The sequence below is a fragment of the Herpailurus yagouaroundi genome, unplaced genomic scaffold, assembly GCF_014898765.1.
Source record: "Herpailurus yagouaroundi ecotype Mexico unplaced genomic scaffold, PumYag 29, whole genome shotgun sequence".
Lineage (NCBI taxonomy): Eukaryota > Metazoa > Chordata > Mammalia > Carnivora > Felidae > Herpailurus > Herpailurus yagouaroundi.
Genome location: NW_024412377.1, coordinates 30,889,854 through 30,911,763, shown reverse-complemented (window position 1 = coordinate 30,911,763; position 21,910 = coordinate 30,889,854). Strand labels below are relative to the sequence as shown.

Genomic DNA, 21,910 nt, shown 5'->3' with positions numbered 1-21,910 from the left:
TCCTGTCAGGGTCTTCTGAGGGACTGTATGCAACGCATTTCAGAACCGCTCACCAGGGAGAAGAGAAGTGGAAACATTTGTCCATTGCCCATTGGCTCCTGCCCCCCGTTGGTCAAGGATGATCCCATCAGTATAACTTCTCTTCTTCCAGGTTATGCACGCGTGAGAGTTTCGAAGTAATCCCAAGGCAGAGAGGCTGTGTTGCAGGAAGTCAAATGTATGTGGTGCAGGTCCTAGACACGGCATTACTGATTTCACCCACAAGAAGCCAAAGTCTGCGTGAAACCACCTGTGTCAGCAAAGGTAAGGTCAAGTGGACTTTGAGGTTGTGCAAAAGAGATGCTCGTGTATTGGCTTTTTTGAATCTGTGAGCATTTTTACACATGTGGCTTGGTGCACATGTGTACATATTTCTGTTCGTCTATTCGTAGGAGTGGAATTGTTGGAACAGAAGATATTTACATATTTAAGCTTAGGAGATATTGCCAAACAGTCTTCTAAAGTGCTCATATTTATTTCCATTCCCACCAGCCACGTATGAGAGTTGAAGTTGCTCCAACATTTTGTGTTGTCGTATCTCTTTTTAAAATATCATTTAAATGTATATGTGTATATATATCTCACTTTCTAATGGCTAAAGATTATTGCCAGAATGTGTCTCCTTCTCTGCTTGGTTCACTTAGCACCACATTTCACTCTGGTCACTGGAGTGCTGTTGTATCCTGGGCTGCAGATGTGCTCATGTATTCTGGGCTATTGTGGTGAGATCAACAACTTTGCACTTGACCTCAGTGGCAATCCAAAGAAAACAAAGGGAAAGGAACAAGACATTTAACATCCCCAAAAGAAGTCACCATAATTGATTATATTTCATTTATCAGGAAACCATTCCAAGTCTTTGACTAATTTGAGACTCCCCGTTGTGATAGAGAATCTCTTCCTTTATGAGATGGTATAATCCTTGCCAGCAGTATCCAGGGGCCTTCTCTGCTCAGAGTCTTCTCTGCTCTAGGCTGTCTGTAACATGTACTCTTTAACAGAGAAACAGGAAGGAAGGAGAGACCACCTTTCAAGGTCTGGCCCCGGACTCCCTTTCTCCTTAGTTCCCACCCAAGGTGGACCACCCCTGACTCCTCTGTAATGCAATGAAACAGTCAATGCTCTCATTCTGAAGTGCTCCCTTCACTTCCACTGACCATAATAAAATTTTGGCCTAAGCTTCAGAGGAACACCTCCTAGGAGATGCACCAAGTCTTGGAAAACCATGCTTAAGTATCTCTAGCTTCTAAGCAAGACTTCCAAAGATAGGGAATTGGGTTACCTGAATTATAAGTGGGAAGCGTTCCTACTTAAGAAGCCTCCAGAAGCTCCCCGAGTTCTTTCTCCTCTGTGGCCTGCTGTGGCCATTCCACTTCCTGACCACTAAGAGCATGGGCTCTTCAGTCCTGCCTCCACCCTTTGTGCTGGCCCAGCCCACCCGGCCTCTGACACGAGCCATTCCTGGGCACACTTTTGGCCCATCCTGCTATGCCAGGCCATGGAGATGTGTCTACAGCGGGGTGACCTGGGGAACCTGGTGGGTCCTCTTCCCTAGAAAGATGCTTCACCCACTCAGGGCAAAGGGCTCTTTCTTTACCGTGGCAAAGGGAGGTCAAACTGAGCCCAACTTTTGCACCGATAAGCATCCGGGAGGTATCCTCAGGTATCTCAACACTCTGTCATCTGAGGAAGAAGGCACAAGCTTATGGCAATTTTCTTTTGTACTTCTTCTCTCTGGAGCAGGGCGAAGCTGGCTTGCTCTTGAGTACTTCTTTCTTGAGTACTTGCTCTTGAGTACTTTCATGACTCTAAACATGCTGACTCCCCATACCTGTCAGAAGCGAGTAGTGATAAGGGTGAATGGGGAACGAGGCTTAAGAGCTTTATCCTAAAACCGCCCTGCGGTAAGAACAGCCATATCCATTGTTGGACTCACTGTGTGTGCTTACCGGGCACGTTCCATACCTCTATCTCATTTAATTCTTGCAGCTCTTTGAGGCAGCTCCTAGAATGAACCCAACTTAAAGCTTGGGGAACTGCCTTTACATAGCCATTTAGGAAGGGGTCACAGTGGGATTCAAACCCCAGTAGGGGCCTCCACAGTCCACACCCTCAGTGACTATGTTGTACTTTTTCTTGCTCAGTCACCCAAACAGGGACTCTCAACTCCTGGCTACTTGCCTTCATCACCTTTCTTTATGGTCCCTGCTCCCAGGATTGTCCTGAAAATGACTCCAGGGACTTTGTTTGGGACATATCCCCACCCCTTGTCTTCTCCCCAAGGCCCCCTGAACCTCTTGAGATTGGAGTCGTGTTTTGAGCTGTGCATTGGTGGAGACCATGGTCTACATGGGTAGACCTAGACTCTCAGCTTCAAGCCCAGTTCTGCCACTTAGCAGAAGTGAAAACTTAGCATGTCATTAGACTCCCCAAGGCTTGTCTTCTGCGTTTGTACCACAGGATAATAGCAGTGACTGCCTAATAGTGCTTTTCATAGGATTAGAGAGGCTGATGCATGTCAACACTTAGCATAGTATTGGGTGTCCTGAAGGGTGAAGGGAATACCCGCTTTTCTACTAACAGAATTCCTGTTCAGTTTTTGAAAGCTTGAGGTTAGAAAGTGCAAAAACAGATTCCCTTTTGATTCCTAATTTCTCCAAGTTTTGTTTCGCTTATCCACATTTTAACACCACTGCTCCCTGAAGCCACTTCACGTGGTTTTTGAGCACTCCCTGCTTTTTTTTTTTTTAATTTTTTTTCAACGTTTATTTATTTTTGGAACAGAGAGAGACAGAGCATGAACGGGGGAGGGGCAGAGAGAGAGGGAGACACAGAATCGGAAACAGGCTCCAGTCTCCGAGCCATCAGCCCAGAGCCTGACGCAGGGCTCGAACTCACGGACCGCAAGATCGTGACCTGGCTGAAGTCGGACGCTTAACCGACTGCGCCACCCAGGCGCCCCGAGCACTCCCTGCTTTTCTATCATGCTTCTTTTGACACACAAGGACTCAGCTCTTCTGTCTGTTTGGAGAGGAGACAGCTCTTCCCAGCGGCCCTTGGTCAAAGCCTGTGCCATTGGTATAGGCCTAGGGGATTCACAGTGCCTCCACTTAAATTCAGCAACTCAGAGGCTCGGTCCATATGCAGGGTGTGGAACCTTTGTGAAGTCCTGAGTAACAGCAGATTATCACCTTACATCAGAGTTTTGGTTGTCCCCCTGCCCCCCCCCCCTTCTAGACTTCAGAACTGGGTTTGACTAACAGCCTGAACCAGTGCACCTATCAGAAGTATAGTGAGAGCCCCAAGGTCAAGCCTCATATATATAGCATTAACTTTTCTAGTGGTCACCCATTTGAACAGGGAAAAAAGAAAGAGGTGAATTAATTTTAACAATATATTTTATTAAGCCCAATATCCAAAATATTATCAGAATAACATATATTTAATATAAAAAAAATTATTCACTAGGGGCGCCTGGGTGGCTTGGTCAGTTACGTGTCCAACTCTTGGTTTAGGCTCAGCTCATGACCTCGTGGTTTTGTGGGTTCGAGCCCTCTGTCAGGCTCTATGCTGGCAGCACAGAGCCTGCGTGGGATTGATTCTCTGTCTCCCTCTCTCTCTGCCCCTTCCCACTTGCACTGTCTCTGTCCCTTCAAAAATAAAATAAGCTTTATTAAAAAAATTATTCATGTGATAACATGTTTTTTAATTTGTACTAAATTTAAAAATCTCTGGGGTGCCTGGGTGGCTCAGTTGGTTGGGCGTCTGACTTCGACTCGGGTCACGATCTCCCGGTTTGTGAGTTTGAGACCCTGTCGGACTCTGTGCTGACAGCACAGAGCCTGGAGCCTGCTTTGGAATCTGTGACTCCCTGTCTCTCTCTTTTCCCCTTGCCCACTCACTGTCTGTCTCTCAAAAAATAAACAAATGTTAAAAAATTTTGAAAAAATAATAACATTTAATGCGTAGTTTACTCTTACAACACATCTTAATTTGCACTGGCCCATTTCGAGTGCTCAGCAGCTATACGTGCCACTGGCTGCCATTAGTGCAGCTCTGAGCCATCAGTCCCCATGGTCCCAGCCTCCTTAGACATTTCCCATGGGAGGTCTACCCATGAGGGTTGCCTTCTTATCCCAGAAGTGCTGTACAGCTCATGTCCAAGGTTCACTTTGTCTCTGATAAGTACATACGATGGTGCTTGAAGTAAATCTCACACTTACGCTAGTGCAGTGGTTCTTAATCAGGAAGCATATCAGAATTGCACATCTGAGATTCCTCAAAGTGCTTTTCTGCTCCAGGAGTCTAGCATAAATTAAAATCACCGAACCAGAGGCGTGTGTATTTTGATTCTGACACTGTCTCCGCAGCCAGACCCTGCCACCACCTTCCCAAGTGAGAATCGCCATCTTGGTGGCTTTTCAGACAGATGGCACCCAGATGAGTAGTTCTGAAATGAAAGTTTCGAAGATCAAAATAATCGAACTTCTAGCAGGGCCCGTTCTATCTGTTCCTTGATTCCCTGGTCTTTCAAAACACATAAAGGCTCCGACTTGACTTTCTTTTCCTCGGTGGTCATCACGATCTTCCCCAACATCCGTCCCTTTGCCTCCTGTATTTCAGGCATATGAGACATAGCAATAGCTGAGTACATATAGCACATCAAAGGTTGGAGTCCAAATTGAATCGAGGTCTTCCATATCTTATCAATTTACTCAATAACATTGTCTTTCTCTGTAGAGGTTACTCTTTTATGCACATAAATGAGAATTAGAACATCTCTGTCCTGTTCCTCTCGTGGTATAGCTGTGCGATGATGCATGCTGCCGTCCATTTCCCTGGAACATTTGCCATAAATTTGCTTTTAAAAGACATTCTCTTACAATACTGTCGGTGGCCCTTGCATTAAAAATGAGAAAAATATGGAAACATGCATTAAAATATTCGGAAATAAATGGCTTCTTTATTACATAAAAGCTCTCATGTGTCTCAAAGGTACTGAGAATAGAATAATTTATCGTAAATGAGATTATTATTGCCGGGAAAAGGTCTATTTTAATGCCAGTTTTCTTGGGGATTAAACCAAACCCTAACGGTCCACTGGGGGTGTTCATAAATGTGTAAGTCAAATGCTTAAAAGCCTTAAGTGGAAAATACATGCTGATGTAGCATCTTTGGGAAGACAGAACACATTCTGTTTGTTCTTATCTCTGGGGGAGGGGGTTCAGCTCCAGTGTCCAGAAACAAAGTGAAGATAATGCCTCCTCTGAAACCCAGATGAAAATCCGCTGCGCTCTGGGGTTTGAATTGCAACGTCAGAGCCTCAGACTCTCAGCCCAAGGGTCTCCAGCAGCCGGGTGGTATCCAGTATCAGGGACACACTCTGCAAAAACAAACATTGTCTTGAGAAAATGTTATCCTGTCGTCCTCTAGGACACATGTTTCGTAAGAAGATAAATGGGGACTCAAAAGGAAAACTGCAAATCTGGAGTTTTAGAAAAAGAGTGAATTATATTTTCTGATATAGCCAGAAAATAGGGTGTTCTGGTTAACATGCGTGATGAATATGTGGTCGACTTTTGGAGACTCAGAACGTGATCGAACGCATTTCTCCTGAAAACCGTATCGAATTAATACTATGTATATTAACTTATATTATTTATATTGATTAATATTAATTTGATCTGTATGTGTTAAATCAGGGTCATCTTTATAAATATTAATTATCATTGTACAGTAACCGAGCAGAGAACTAGTGATCAGAATGCCACTTAAATCACCTTCTATGGGACAGTTTTAATGGTCTTGGAGGGGAGAAAACCAACCTTATGCACTAAGCCAGGGTGTCTGATGACTTCTGCAAGGAAGAGAAGAGTAACGGGCATTCATTTTGCTGCCATTCTAACTTCCATGGAGACTGGCATGCTGGTGATTGTATTTTATACTCCCTATACCATAAAGGCTTTATTACATAACCCAGCGTTGTAATAACAGATGAAAGGAACCCTGTAGGTCACTCTCCTAACTTTCTCATTGTCATTTGCTAAAAGCACCCTTTATCCCATGTCCTCTTGCAACTTCATTTCTAGTCAGTACGTTGCCTCCCCTCTGGAAAGATCCCATGGAGCTGGGCACTAACATTGTCATGACTGTCTTGTTTGGAGGGATGAGAGGGAGGGTGTGAGCAGCCAGGGTCCTGGACCGGAAGAGAGGAGTTGGCAAGGAGGAAGTTTGGCTTAAGGACAGGCCCCCCAGGACAGATGCCTTGGCAGTCTATTTAAGTCCTTGGATGTCTGCACTGGGGATGTAACAAGAGCCAATATTTATTAAGCATTTTGTGTGTGCCAGGACCTGAGTATTATCTGCTTTAATCCTAACGCAACTCTGTGAAGTAGGCACTATGTCTCTGTTTTAAAGATGAGGATTAAGGCTCAAGAACATTAGGTAAATCCCGAGTCCACTCGTCAACTTCGTGGCCGATCCACGTCGTGCGTCCTCTCAGAGCTTGAGCCCAGACCTCTCTGCCCCCTGCTCACTCTTACACATGGCTTCCTTCTTTATCTTTATCTTTTCTGTCTCTCTCCTTTTTTAAGGTAATGAAGACTTCAGAGAATGTGTTAATATTAGCTCTATTCTTTTCAGACTTAAAGAGCAACATGGCAGTTTTTGGACTAAGATTCACGGGGCCCAAATTCATGCCTTTGTATAGCCATCAACTCACCATGTCATAGTGACATGAGACCATTGGGCCTCAGTTTGCCCATCTGTAAAATGAGGGAGTTGGACTAGATGGTACCCGGATGATTTGGTCTCTGACATTACGTGACTCCCCAGGGTCTAAGAGGGGCTGTTGGGCATGACTGACGTGGGCGATCCTCACCTGAGCTCCAAGTGCCAGGAGGACAGCCCTGTGATTGCAGCAACTAGACCTCCCAGCCCCAGATCCAAATACCCGCCACCCAAATCATTGGGTGACGATAAGTTGCAATAGCAATATGAAACCTGTAGCAGAAATTCAATGATATGGAAAATATGGTGGGTAAACCCACGCCTACCTGTTTGTGGAGGGTGAGGCACATCAGGAACGTCTTTATTTCCAACCTTGCCTTCAACACGCAGACCCTGAACCACTGACCTGCCCCAAGCTCCTGCAGCAAAATAAAGCTGAGAGCAGGGTTTCTGTTCTAAGAACATGCCCGGGACTCTGGCCTGGAGAGCTGACTTGCATATTTTCCACATGCATTTGCTTATTGCCTTTTGTTAAGTGGTTCCAAGTCCAGTTTGTAAAATGAGAGACCGCATCAAACCGGTGCGGATAGGGTAACTGCATTCCCATCCAGAGCAAAGGCGGTCACTCATAGGAAGCATGTTTTTAAACCAGTGCATGCAAACCCTTCCCAGTTGAGGAGAGAGAAAGCATAATTAGGCCAATTTGCCACGGTGAGAAGCTTGCCTTTCCTTGCCTTTAATGGGGGCAGCATACTTTGGAGATGAGAAGTGCCAAATGGTATGTAATTTTTAAAATCTTGTCCGTGTTTAATAGTTAATGCTAGTTTTCCTTCCATTCTTCCCCACACCCTCAATATCTTCCCCATTCAAGTATGAATCTTTGACATCCTCTCAGGGATTAGGATATCTTCAGCTGTTTACACAACTGGACATTAAGTCTAGTTAAGAAGACATTTGGGGGAAAAAAAATTACCTAAGAAAACAGGAATGTTGTTTGCCTTAGGGTTATATTTTGAGGCTCCATGGTATTCTCTGAAGGTCTTTGGTAAAAGCTTTTTGGTGGACGGAATGGATGGGGTGGAGAGGGTTGACAATTATTTGCAAAGTAGGAATAAGTGAAAGCATGTGGTAAATGACACCTGGCCTCCTGGCCTCCTTGTGCTGGAAGGCATCTGCTGTGCTTGTGAGATAAGATAAAACTCTAATGCAAATACTAATTTAGTTTCTCCTCTTTTGTGCTGGCCTGCCCTGTCGTGTTATCTCATTTTTGTAGGCTGGACCCTGGTACCCTTTGAGATTTTCTAGGCGGGTAATTGTTGTATTTTTGTGCATGGTGGGTCTTGTGCATGGAATGGAGATCACCTGACCCTCTCTCTCTGCCTCTCCTCTTCCCTTCTATATGCCCTACCTGCCTGACTTGGAGGCAAAATAAGCCGTCACTTCAAGAAAGCCATTATTCAAAGTGGATCGAATGACCAGCCACCACAGAGAGAGCTGGCATCAGCCTTGTATTGCTAATCATTGCTAATCATGAAAAAGCAGATGGGGACGGTGCAGGGGAGGGAGGGTTTACAGCAACACAGATTTGGAGCACTTCCTGGGTGAAGGGGGAGGTGAAGGGGGGCTGGGGAGCGACAGCTGCTGCAGTGGGCCCTCTGGGTCAGTGGTTCTTCACTTCCTCAGGGCGCAAAAGAGTCATCTGTGCTGTTTGTGAAAAAATGCAGATTTCTGGGTCCTGGCTTCAGAACTTCTGATTCCGTCCGTAGGGGAGGAAGGGAGAATGTCCATAGTGATTACTCTGATGCAGGCGGCCCAGGATCAGGGCAATGGAGGAAGGGTGCAGGAGGATGAAAAAGAGCAGAAAGGAGGAAGTAAACAGGTACGTGAAGGCAGCAGAAAATAAGATCTTTGGAGTCAAACTTAAGTTCTAATCTCAGTAATGTTCCCGCTTCATCATCACGAGCATTCTTCTTTCCTGTGTGAAACAAGGGGCAGTAACAATGGTGATAGTTGGTAATGTGCAAGGCGTCCTTACTTAACACAGGGCTCTGTGTTTTAGTGGACTGCCTGCTTTAAACCTCACGACACTGTAAGGAGGGCGTATTGTTACCTTCGTGTCACATGTGAGAAGACTGAGACACAGGCTGAGCAAGCATATGACTGGCCTACAAGGCCATGCTGCTAGTAAGTGTTGGAGCTGGGATTTGGACCCAGGGAGTCTGAGTTGGGGGAACTCGGAGAAAATGTGGAATATCCAGCCCCTGCCTGACCCACAGGGGCTCAGAGCTTGTTTCCTTCCCTCATGTGTTGCTGAGGATGGCAGTGAGCTGATCTGATTTATCAGTGTTTGTCAGCTGCCTGTTCTACATAATTGCTGGAGGGCTGGGGTGGGGGTGGGGGGGGTTAAAGACCTTCTCTGAGGTGCTGCTTTCTCATCCCTAAAACAAGGGCAGCAATCCTCTTGAGTCATGGGGTGCCACCATCAACTGAGACAACGCCTGTGAAAACAATTTTGTCAACTCTAACATTCTGTACAAATATCCAATGCTTTTAAGAAGACATATACAGTCTTCGCAGTCATTACACAGAGTAGCCAAAGCAATCTTTTTCAGATGTCACTCTCCTGCCTTCTAGTAGCTCCTAGGTAAGATAAAAATGTGTGTTCATGTGTTTTCAGAGAGTGGTTTAGTCTTCCTTTCCTAATGCAGCCTTGTTCTCTTGTGGTTGGAGGAGAGAGAATAGGTGAAAGTTGTCGAGGCTGCTCCATAGGGACAGAAGGAAGACTCTACCCCAGGGATGCGGGGAGGATGGCCAGTATGCAGGGCATTTCATGACATTCCAAACATCCCATGTATCCAGTAAGGGGTGGGGGTAGTCCCTCCACAGGCAAAGACTTCAACTCTCCAAGGAGAGACCACCCCCTTATACCTGGCTCTTGCCATGGTAAACAGTCTAACCTGCAAAGCTGATGAAGCCTTGTGTTAATACATCTTTGACTCAGGCATATTTAGTGTCTTATACCTGCTGTTGGAGGTTTTGCTGAGCTAGGTTTGTAACAAGGTGCTGTTTAAGTGAGAACCTCCTGCTGGGGAGAGCCCCCAAACCCACAGACAGGACTGTGGCAAGAGCCACAGTTCTTAGACTAGACAATAAAAGCAAACCAAAAAAATGATTACTTTGAGTTACTGTCTGCTTTTTCTAGGAGTCTCCCCACCATGACTCGTAGAAAAACTTCAGAGCCACCAAAGAGAAATAATGATAATTTTGCCCATAATGAGAGCTTGCAAACAAAATCTTGTGACAAATCAACACCATCCTCCCACATAGACCTATACACTTCCTCCTAGAAGAAAGAGGACCGTTTTTTTCCTGGGAAAAGTAGACAGCAGATCTGAAAAGAGACCACTTAAAAAAAAAAAAATAGAAAAAAATCTTTCCCACTTGTCGGCAATAGGTAGAACTCACTGTTTTCTTTAAATCTGTATCTCCTCGGATAAAAACCTCTTAGTTCAGTCTTCTCTTTTAAGGCGAACCAGTTTGGAGAAGGAAGAAGTAGAATTCATTTTTACAAAATTCAACTCGATTCCTTTTCATTTTATTCTCTTCCTTTCAGTACAGTTTGGTAAGCATTAAGGACCTGCCCTAGGCCAGGGAACTGTGTGGGTCCTGGGAGACAGCAATGCAAGAAATTGGCTTGTCTTTCTGTTCTTCTGGATCCAGAATGCAGATGGGCATCACTGGGCCAAGGGGCACTCCTTCTGGTGGCAGGATGGGATCAGAGAAGACAAAAGGGCCATAGAGAACCAGGGTCAAAAATTGGATTATACTTTGGTGGCGAGGCTGAAGGAACTATCAGCTAAGGGAGCCTGAAGACTTACCTCTAAGCAGACCATCCGGATGCAACTCCATACATGTCGTATCACAGACGCAACAGGATCTGGGAGTTAAGAATCCCTTTCGTGTCCTTCCCTTCAGCTTTAACATCCACCAAGTTACTGCCTTGATTTTTCAGATGAAAACACTAAGCCTCAGTCATGACTCACCCACGGTGCTGAAATTGCAGTGTGGCCAAGATGGGACATTGAACCCCTACCTCCTGTCTCCCAATTTATCATTCTTCCTGCCCCATCCCCCTCTATGGACACCTCGCATTCACAGAACATTTTGCTCCACTAAAAGTATTGTGTTACATCGTCCTATGTGCACTTCATTTATACTTTACTGAAATTCCCACCTGGGGCAAAGTAGTCTTTGAGAACTGTGGCTTCTATTGTTGTTCTGTTACTATTTAGGTGTCTCAGAGAAAGCCTTAGTTTTCTCAGCTGTAAAAGTCGGGTCCGGACAAGGAGAAAGGACTAGCATTGCTTTAGTTTCAGCATTTTGTGATGCTGAAATCTGTTACTCTATTCGTTCACACTCCATTTCTTTCGGGGGTTTTTTGTTTGTTTTTTGTTGTAGGGTTTTTTTTTTTTTTTAGCCGTCACAAAAGTCACATATTGAGAAATGGCATCCATTGTTCATGCCGGATTCATTACAGTTTGAAAACTCTGGAGGCAGAAAATGAACTTTGATATTTTTGCAAATGTAAAAATTCTTTCAGCCATGCCAAATTAACTCAAAACATCTGAATAGTTTGCTTCCAGGTATCATAAAATTTTCTCTTTTAGACTTGGAATTCTATTTCAGAAAAGTTCTATTTTCATAGATGTTGTAGTAAAAGAGTGAAAAATTGCTGAGAACCCGGTAGGATGATATTTGCCGTGTGGGCTGAGAGCCAACGATTGTTCTTACTGACTCTCAGTAGAGAAGGGAGAAGTATTTTCTAACTATCCCTGGAATCTCTCAGTCAGCTTGGAATTTAAGGGATTTTCCTGATGTGTTTTGTGGAGGTCATTTAATGTAGAGGGGCCCAGGTGAAAATTCTTAACCCTATAGTGGAAGATAGAAGACTGGTTTGGGATGGGAATCCCACTTCGTTGTAATCAATCAGCTGGTGGCTCTGTGAGCAGTCACCTTGCCCAGACTCAGCTCTGCCTGGCACCATGGATGACACAAAAGCAGTTGAAGGCCTGGTCTGCCCTGAGTTAGCTTGAGAGTGACTGACTCCGAGCTAGGTTCCCAGGCTCAACTCCAGCCATTGATCTCCTAAAGTCTCTGCAGGTGGCAGACAGAATCTATGTTTCGCTGAGTGTCCAAGTGATACTTACACATGCTGTAGATCGACAGCTACTGCCATGCAGTCTTCTGAAGGACACAAAATTTATACACACACAGAAAACTGTCATCACCACAAAATCCCATACCTCATGAGACGAATTATAAGCAGCAATAGGGTGACCAGTTCCTGTGGAGTCCATGGGTGGCTGGAGAGGAGGAGAAAAGACCCCCGAGGACCCTTTCCCCAGTGAGAAGCTGTAAGAAAGGTGGGACAAAAGGTAAAGTGCAGGCTGACCACAGCCTGAAATATGGACGTGCTGGTTGGATGGAGGCAGGGCCACACATGGGCGCCGCAGGACCCAAGCTCGGCCTTGAGAGAGACAGAGAATGTGGTCAGCTCACGTTTGATTGAGCAGGTATTCAACTTTTTAAAAACTGTGCTATCTTATAGGCGGTGGCAGATATATGAAAGCCGTGCTTTTCAGTAGCTGCCTCACGGACCTTACACACTAGTGGACAGGGAAGGAGGGTAATGCTTTAGGAAAGAAATCTTTTTCCCCCAGTGAGAGGAGAGTAACAAAGGAGACAACTACAGGTGCCAAGCAGTGATCTGTAAGGCCCAAGGAAGGGCCCTGTCCCTCAGAGTTTCAGGTTTGGAGGCCAGTGAGAACATGAGGGGCTCACATGGGGGAAGCCGAGGGGGACCGGAGCCAAACCTTGGGGGTTAGGAGGACAGTACGGAAAATAAACAGGAAGGAGAGAGGAGTAAGAGGGCTCCCTCCTGGGGACCAAAGGCTAGGAGAGAAGGCAAGCTTCCAGAACGGGCATGAGGTTCTCTTCCCACAGTTGGGCTGTGGATTAGAACTCTGAGTCCCGCCATCTTCCACACAGAACACCGTCTTCCAAGAACTGCAGCCCTTGCTCTGGGCGGGGCGGGCAGAGAGATGCTGTGTTCTGTGGAGAGAGCCAAACCTTGCAGCCTGGGAGGCGGAATGGCCCCAGCCTCAGTTTGCACAGAGCCCGCTTTGGGGGCGGGTGGCTGTGACACCGAGCAGCCCGCTGGCTGCTCACAAGCTTTCCTTCACCAGTTCCAATGACGGATTCATGTATCGTTTATCTCTGGCTCTTAGTATGCAAAAGGGAGCCAAAATGTTAATTAACACAAGAGGTTAAGCAGTTGTTTGACCTCCTAGCTCTGCAGAGGGGGGAAGAGGAGATGGAAGGCAATGTGATCTCTGCTGGCCTTTGTTTATAGGAAGTGCCTTCCACTCGCTGAGCTCCAGCCTTGACTGTAAAAGACACACGAAGGGTGTGACTATCAGGCTGGCGGTAAATGGGAACACATTGTGGCTTTGTCTGGGCCTGTGGGGAGTTTTGGGTAAATGTTTTTTTCCCCTTTCAACCACCCCCCCCACCCCTATAAAAATATCTGGGGATTCAGTGATGCTGACTCTACATTTCTCACCTCGAGCCCACACTTTCTCTTCCTTGAATGTATGTGTGGTCATGTTTCTTCCCTCATCAGCCACAGGCAGTTTCTCAGTAGCCCTTGTTGCCCGAGTGGTCCCATTCTTGCTCACTGGACACAGACCAGATGGTGTCTAAACAAGTCAGTGCTGGGGCGCCTGGGTGGCGCAGTCGGTTAAGCGTCCGACTTCAGCCAGGTCACGATCTCGCGGTCCGTGAGTTCGAGCCCCGCGTCAGGCTCTGGGCTGATGGCTCAGAGCCTGGAGCCTGTTTCCGATTCTGTGTCTCCCTCTCTCTCTGCCCCTCGCCCATTCATGCTCTGTCTCTCTCTGTCCCAAAAATAAATAAACGTTGAAAAAAAAATTTATAAAAAAAAAAATAAACAAGTCAGTGCTATTGCACGCAGGCTGTGCTTCGCTCTCGAAAATGAATGAGAGTCGGGGAATGTTGGTTCCTGGAAGCCCACAGGGATTCCTCAAGCCAGCAGGGCCTGTTTATTTTGTTATTTAAAAAAATTTATTTTTCACTGAAAAGGGGACACTGCTTATGCTCAGAGGCTCAGTAATTCTTTCAAGTCAATAGAGCTAAGCCGTGCTAGAACGGAGAGGCTCAGCAAACCCCGGGCCCTCGCCCGGTGCCTGGCAATGGCGGGAGCGCTTACCATTATCACCAGTAGGGCCCACCTGGTGGTGTTACCTGCAGACCGGGGTGGCGTTATGGACTACTGATTTCAAGCTTCCATTTGTAGGGACTTTAAAAAGTAAGTCTTTTAAGTCTCTTCTTTAGGTTTAGCTAAAACTTGGGGCGCCTGGGTGGCTCAGTCGGTTGAGCGTCCGACTTCGGCTCAGGTCATGATCTCGCAGTTCGTGGGTTCAAGCCCCACGTCGGGCTCTGTGCTGACAGCTCAGAGCCTGGAGCCTGCTTCGGATTCTGTGTCTCCCTGTCTCTCTGCCCCTCCCCCGCTCATGCTCTGTCCCTCTGTCTCTCTCTCTCTCTCTCTGTCAAAAATAAATAAACATTGAAAATTTTAAAAAAAAATTTAGATTTACCTAAAACTGGCTCTGGTTAGCATCAGTTTGGGTCCTTGTCACCAAGCTCACAGGACAGCTTGGAGGAATTGCTGCCCTCAGTAGACACAGACGTCCCTCCTAACCACACCCAGCAGCTTCCTCCACCACTCATCCCCAGAGCCCAGGCCTGTGGTTCGGCCCAACCCGTCACCTGGCTCTATTGGACACACGCACGAGGGTTCCAGAGGACCCAGCTTGCGAGCTTCTTGGAGGAAAATGTGCTTGTTTAGAGCGGATCATTTTAAAGGTACACGGGGCTTAGGGAAATAGTGGTTTCAGTTTCCCTATTGCAAACCTAGCTAGGGCAACCACTGCCTACTAGATACCTTCATGCATCAGTATCCTCTCCTAATTTTTGTGTTGCTTCTTGTCTGTGATCAAGTCAACAAATGTGTAATTAAGTGACCATGACATGTAAGGGTCACAATTTTCCCTTCATTTCTATTTCACTTCTTATCGTTTTTAAGATACTTCACCATTTGTGGTCTCACTTGATTTTCTCTCTGTTGCTGAGCAGGTACGAATAGCCTTATTTTAAAATGAACTGGGAGAGGCAGGTGATGGGAAGTCACAGAACCAGTAAAAGGTAGAGTGGGGATGGGACCCACGTGTTTTGACTATAAGAATGACAGTCTTCCACTGTACCACAGCTGCTTATAGATTGAAGTCTGGAGGTCTGCTGAGAGATTCATCGTGATTGGCCCTTAGAAACTGAAGACAGTAAAGTTGGGAAGAAATACAGACCAAGAGCCAGAGCTGAGTGTCCAGCAATCCTTATGGCTCCCTCTCACGTGCCTGGAGCTGACAGCAGCAGCTTAATGTAGGGTTAAAAGCTAGATTGGCTACTTACTGGCTCTATGACTTGGGTCACTTAGCCTCTCTGTGCCTCAGCTTCCCATTTGTCTAGTGGAAACAATAAAAATCCTCAATTCATACAGTTACGAACGGTAAATGAGTTGATATTTGCATAGTGTTAGAATGGCGCTTGGTATACTGTAAGTGCCACATAAGGGCTGGCTCAATAAGTAAAAAGCTTGGCTCCTAAGCCGGGCTCAGCCAGCTGCTGGGGATGAAGGTATGGGTAGCATCACAGCCTTCCAGTGGGCCCTGACCCGGAGAGCCACCACTGAACCCATCAAGCAAATCGGCCACCATTATTGTCAATGAACAGAAGCCACTCTCAAATTGGCAGTATTTGCTGCCGTAAAAATTGTGCGTATGCTTTGAGAATTAGAGAAACCATTGCTATACTGGAAAATCCAGGATAGGTATGGATGCCTTTGAGGATGGGCACGTGACTGGCCTGGCTGATGAAGACCTGCTTTATAGAAAGAATCACAAACTGGTCATGATGGAACAGATCTTAGTAATCCATTGACACAGCCTCCTCATCAATATCCAGCCCTCTGCTTCTAGATCAGGAAACCAAGGTCCAGAGAGAGCAACTTATTTGCCTAGAGTCACACAGCTAATATGGCAGGTCACCCAACCTTCTGAGTTGTTTTTTATTTGTTTGTTCATTTTTCCTGTCCGAATTGAAGATCTAGCATCCTGGCCCTTGGAAAATGGGCCGAGGCTGCTTGTTGCCCTGGTTTTGTGCTTATTTTGGACCCAGTTATGAAAGCTTTAATGGATAATGGGATTCCCCTGGACGTTAGAGCTCTTGTTTATTCCTGAAGGACTGATGACACCTGACAGAGGGAGAAGAGTTCTGGATCTTTCCACCCCACCTCAAATCCTGCTGCTCATGGGTATGAAAGTGGCCCACTCTACTCTCAGGGGGACCTTAGCAAACCAAACACAAATTCCAAAGGCATCCTTCATGCTTGGTGGCTCCAAAGCCTAAGGATAGGCCCAGAGACCTCTCAGACCCCCTAGTCCTAGGGTCAAGTGCTTCAAGATAGAGATGAATTTACAAACTGCTATTTTTTATTTGCCAGAGACACCCCACTGACAAACACACACACACACACACACACACACACACACACACACACGTTTTAAAAATAGTGATAGTGATGGTGGGGGAGGAACATAAGAACCTACGCAGCATGCAAATGCTGCAAGAAAGACTCATGTTTTCTAATCTAGTTGGAGCCAAAGAGCCCCTGATAAGGACTGCTAGTGTTAATGTTCATTAGGAACTAAGTAGTCCTATTATCCCTGCTCCATGAGGAAATCAGGGCTCAGAGATGTTAAACAACTTGTCCATGATTACACAACTAGAAAGTGGCAGGGCAGAGCATCCAAGTGGAGGCTGATGCCCCAGACAGGACATGTGATCCCCATGCTGTACTCTCTCTGCAGACATATGGCAGTAAGTGGACTACATGAAATCTCAGTGAACATGCAGAGAAGACACTGGAGACAATTCCCATCAGTTCAGACTGAGATGTGTAAGGCAGAAGCATTTTAAAGAAAACAAAAGGGAAACGAGGGTCCCAATTAGAATCCAAATGGATAGGAAGCACAAGGCAAAAGCAGAGTGGGAAAAGCCCAGACAACAGAGAGACACTTAGCAAGGTGAGAGGACAAGAAAAGTAGAGGAGAAATGCCCTCTGCAACCCAAACCCACTACATCAAATAGCCTGGGAACCAGTTTTTAATCTTCATTAGTTAGAGCTGGCTGCAGCCTACTGTTTGCACAGTGTGTGGATTGAAATATTTTATGGATATTTATTGCTTTATGGATACAATAAAATAAATGTGATTAAGGGCGCAATGACACTTGAGTTCTGGTGAAGGAGGCTGGAATATTGGAGCCAGGGCTTTATCTGCACAAGGCTTTTTTTTTTTTTTTTTTTAATTTTTTTTTCAACGTTTTTATTTATTTTTGGGACAGAGAGAGACAGAGCATGAACGGGGGAGGGGAGGGGCAGAGAGAGAGGGAGACACAGAATCGGAAACAGGCTCCAGGCTCCGAGCCATCAGCCCAGAGCCCGACGCAGGGCTCGAACTCACGGACCGCGAGATCGTGACCTGGCTGAAGTCGGACGCTTAACCGACTGCGCCACCCAGGCGCCCCTGCACAAGGCTTTTTTAATGTGTCCCATTCTTCTGTTGAGAAGACAACATAAGAATGGATGGAAGGAGCGCCTGGGTGGCTCGGTCGGTTAAACGTCCAACTCTTGATTTCAGCTCAGGTCATGATCCCTGGGTCTTAGGATAGACCCCACCCCCCACCCCCCACCATGGACTCGGTGCTGAACATGGAACCTGCTCTCTCTCTCTGCCCTTCCCCCACTGGTGTGCATGTGCTCTCTCTCTTGCTCTCTCTCGCTCAAAAAAAAAAAAAAAAGAAAAAGAATGGATGGATCGGGTTAAGCAGTTTTAAAAAGTCAAGATCTAAAAAAAGAAACAATGGTGTTCCAGAGTGGGTGGGAGGCAGAAATGAAGAGGCATTAATGGCTCAAAATACAAAAGCAGGCTATGCTGGGTATGCCTGGCCTCTTAAAGGAAACAGATGTGGCATCTGAAGCATAGAGGAGAATGAGATGGAAGAAATCTTGAGCATGCTAAGATATTATATTTCCAAAAAAGATTAGGGTAGAATGTTTCTTTCCCAGCAAAGGAAAGTTCTGGCGGAAGGAAATGTGAAGAATGTGGTTCTTACCTTGTGTTTCAAGGTAAGATGAGGCCAAGGGTCCACTGTGGATAGAAAAGAAGTAAGAGATTCGGGGAATTAGCATTCACCCATGGAGGGAGTGGTGGTTTCCAGTAACTGTGGGCTATAGGAGAAGAACCACTTTTACTGAGAAAAATGCAAATTGGATTATGCAAATATTGACCATCAAGAACTGTTCTGGGTGGTGGGGCTGGAGGAGGGAGCGGGAAGGGATAAAGCTACAAAAATGAATAAGATAAATGCCTTATATCTTCATTAAGGATTTTATGCACCAGTGTCGGAGAGTGCTATCAACCCCTCACTGTGTGACATGATGCAGAGTGGGACAAATTTAAAATGCACTCACTAAAATAGGAGTCTGGACCTTAAGTAAAGGAGTGGTGGGAGTCAAAACATGCCGGGGGCGGGGGGATGGGGGGTGGGGATGCACAGAGAGTCAGGGAGGACTTCACAAAGTGGCATTTCAGATGGATCCTGAAGAATGAAGATTGTGTGAAGGAAAGAATTCCAGACTTCATCACATGCCTTCTTAGCAAAGACTTGAATGCCGGAGACCCCAGGGCATTTTGGTTCAGGTGAAAAGATGAAAGTCTGGATGGCTGTGTGTTTCTCAACCAGTTTTCTGCCTCCATCCCATTTATATCCATGGTACAACAATCCCACATGTCAACGGGCACCTGCCCTACTGAAGGGTCATATTGGAATTGTAGGACTGTGGACTCTTAAGGAGGGAAATGGTAGGATCAGGGCTGGGAGATGAATTAACGACAATGGAGACTGAAATCACGAAAATCAGCTTCGAAGTAATTATGGCTATCCAGGTAGAGACAATGAGGGCCTAAACTCACCATGCGTGTATAGAGGTAGAAATGACCAGGCTGCATTTATTTTTGCCTTCCTTGAACACCCACAACAGGCCAGACACCGTGTCTATTATTGGGGAGTACAAATATTGAACCCCAAGACCTACCACCCATTGCTTACAATCTGTGGGGCCAGTAACCCAGCACTAAACTATGTAGGGACCATGACAGAAGTAACGGAGGGACATTTAGAAGCACAGAGAAGAGGTGTTTAGTTGCATATGCTTTCAACAAAAGGCTTCTTGAGGTAAGTAGGCTTGAGCTAAGGCTTCAAAGATAAGTAAGAGCTCTCTAGGTGGAGGAGGAGGAGGAGGCCAGGCAGGGGTGGGGAAAATGAGAGAGCATGTATAAAGATGTGACAGCACGAAACGGCATGTGACATAAGAGGAGGAGCAAATATCTTGTGCAAAAATTGAAAATAGCTGCTGTATATTGAACCAGGCACTCTTTAGGAAACTAACATGTGTTACTGCATTTGATCATTGGGGTGTGCTTAGTGGGGGGTAGAAAGACAGCGGCCAAAGCCTGAACGAAGACTGTCCCGTCAAGGAGTTTGGACTTTAAGTGGGAAAGTGCCGTAACTCAGATTTGTGTTTCAGAAAGATTATTTTGGTAGCAGAGTGAAAGATGGATAGAAGGGGCACAAATCAGGAAGGAGGCCAGCAAACTAGGCAAGAAAAAGAGCAGTCAGCATAAGCAGTCATGGGTCAGACCTGACGGAAGAAGGCACTTAGGAGGGGCCCAGGTTTCTGATCTGATGATTGTGGTTGATAGCGGTGCAATTCACAGGGTTGGCGAGTGAGGTAAGACCGGTTTGGGGCCCAGGAGTATGGCCAGCTGGAAATGGAAGATAATGGGCTCTGCTCTGTACCTACTGAGGAATTATCTGGGAGTGATTTCTAGGTAACAGGTGGATATGCAATCCTAGAGCTAAGTAGAGACAGAAGCCTCTGGAATTGGGAGTCATCCTCCTGTGCTGGTGGTTGAAGCCATGGGGGTGGATCAGCATCATGTGAAGGGAGAGGGCCAAAGACAAAACCCTGGGCAGCGCTCACATTTCAAGCATGGGTGGAGGAAGAGGTGACATAGACGGAGGTTAAGGAGGGGTAGTATGAGAGGCTGGGGTAAACCAGGAGAAAGAGGTGCCTGGAAGAGAAATGGTGTTTCCAACAAGGGAGTGCTCAGTGTCTCCTGGATTAGGTAAGAACCTGGAGACAAAAGAGAAGGCTGAGTGAAGACCTCCAATCTGTGAGACTTTAGCTAGCAGCTGCAAGGAAATGAAATATATTCATGTACAGCGAATACCATGTACCCGCAAAAGTAAGAATGAGAAAGAAGAGGAAGAGAGGTTAATGGCCCAGGAGATAAGGCACTATGGGATAGGCAGAAGAAAATGCTGTTAGAACAAGACAATACTCTAAAAGAATTGCTATAAAGTACCAAATGCACCATCAAGGTATTCCTATCCCCCTTCTGGAGGAAGTGGGGCTGGACAGGAGGTGGAGGAAGGAAGAATCAGAGCAAGAGTAACCACCACATTGCAGAATAAATAAATTATTGCAGAATAAATGGCGCAGTACTGAGATTAATGGGAATTTTGGAAGCCGATGCTTGAATGTAGTATCACTAATGGAAATGAAAATGGGCTAAGACCACAATAAAACTTGGAGGTGTGTTATATAAATATTTGAAAGTGGGTATACCATCACCCCAGAAAAAAAATGGGATACATTTTCTTTTCAAGAATAAATCATGGCGGCTAAAATGACCAAAAGAGAAACGATGATGATGTACTTCCTGAAGAGAGCACACAACACAATCAATAAAGTGTCTACAATAAAAAAAAAAAATAAAAAAAAAAATAAATGGAACCTCAATCAGCTCCCACCTCTAAATTCAGCCTTCAGTTTACAGAAAAGAGGGGGCAGAGGAACGTCTTATACAATAGCATGGAAATAAAATTAGCAAAACCCAGACAGTGGGAAACTCTACAGGATAAATAACCTGGTGTCTTCAACAAATAAATTGCAAAAAGAAAAGAAAAGAGGGAGGGGGCTGTGGATTATGAGCCTGGAAATGTGTCAACCAAATGCAAGGGGTGGAATTTTTAGACCCTGGTTTCAAAAAAGCAGCTATGAAAACAGTGTTATAAACATTTCAGGAAATTTTGAACCCCAGTGGGATATTTTATGGCATTTAAGGAATTATTTCAACCGTTTTTAGTTGTCATTTTTTAGAAATCTTATCATTTAGAGATATAGCCTGAAATATTTATGGGTGAAATGGTAATAGCATCTGGGATTTGCTTCCAAATAATCCAGTGAGGGTAGGACAGAAATATGTGTGTGTTATAAATGAGGCAAGATTGACCCTGAGTTGATCATTGTTGAAACTGAATGTTGGGCTCATAAGGATTCAGTATACTACTCTCTGTATTTTGTGTATGCTTGAGAATTATCATAATGAAAGGTTTAAAAAAAATCAAAGAATAAATGTGAACATACCCACGGCCTTTCAGAACTGTGAAAGGGCTCCAACTTGAAGTGTTATTATTTCAAAATTGTCATTATTTCCTTTTGATGTTGAATCTCTACTGGTTTTTAATGTTCCTAATTAAAGAGCTTCCACCAATTCTTAAAAGTTAAAGATCGCTGCTGGCCACTGTCACACAATGAAACATGCAAGGGGAGGGGGGGTGGCGGTAGGGGTGTAGGGGGGATGGGAAGGGGGGGTGGGGTGGAGTAGTGACATGCGCAGGCATTTTAATGTGGTTGTTTTAGACACTAGTTTTCTCCAGTTTGTCAGCACCCAAGGCTTCTGGGTGACAGCTAAAAGGGACAGCTAAGAGAAGCCAGAGAGGTCAGACTGACTCATTCAGGAAAGGTCGATTTTGGCTGTCTGCATTTCAACAGGGTCTCAATCAAGAAGGCAGTTGCTGTAGAGAGGGGTCTGCCATTGGC

The 21,910-nt window shown here is 45.6% G+C and overlaps 2 long non-coding RNA genes across 3 annotated transcripts in view; one reads left to right on the top strand and one right to left on the bottom strand.

The window, feature by feature from the left end:
* The window catches only part of LOC121043830 (uncharacterized), a 235,215-nt gene that overhangs the window by 115,257 nt on the left and 98,048 nt on the right, over window positions 1-21,910 (top strand). For both annotated transcript variants that reach the window (XR_005797020.1, XR_005797019.1), the window contains exon 5: window positions 152-303. This is a non-coding gene — a long non-coding RNA (uncharacterized LOC121043830). The remainder of the gene's footprint in view (window positions 1-151; window positions 304-21,910) is intronic.
* LOC121043847 (uncharacterized) lies at window positions 4,981-7,828 on the bottom strand. The gene is made up of 2 exons (XR_005797023.1): window positions 7,095-7,828; window positions 4,981-5,422 (listed from the first exon to the last, which is right to left on the bottom strand). It is a non-coding gene; the product is annotated as an uncharacterized LOC121043847 (long non-coding RNA).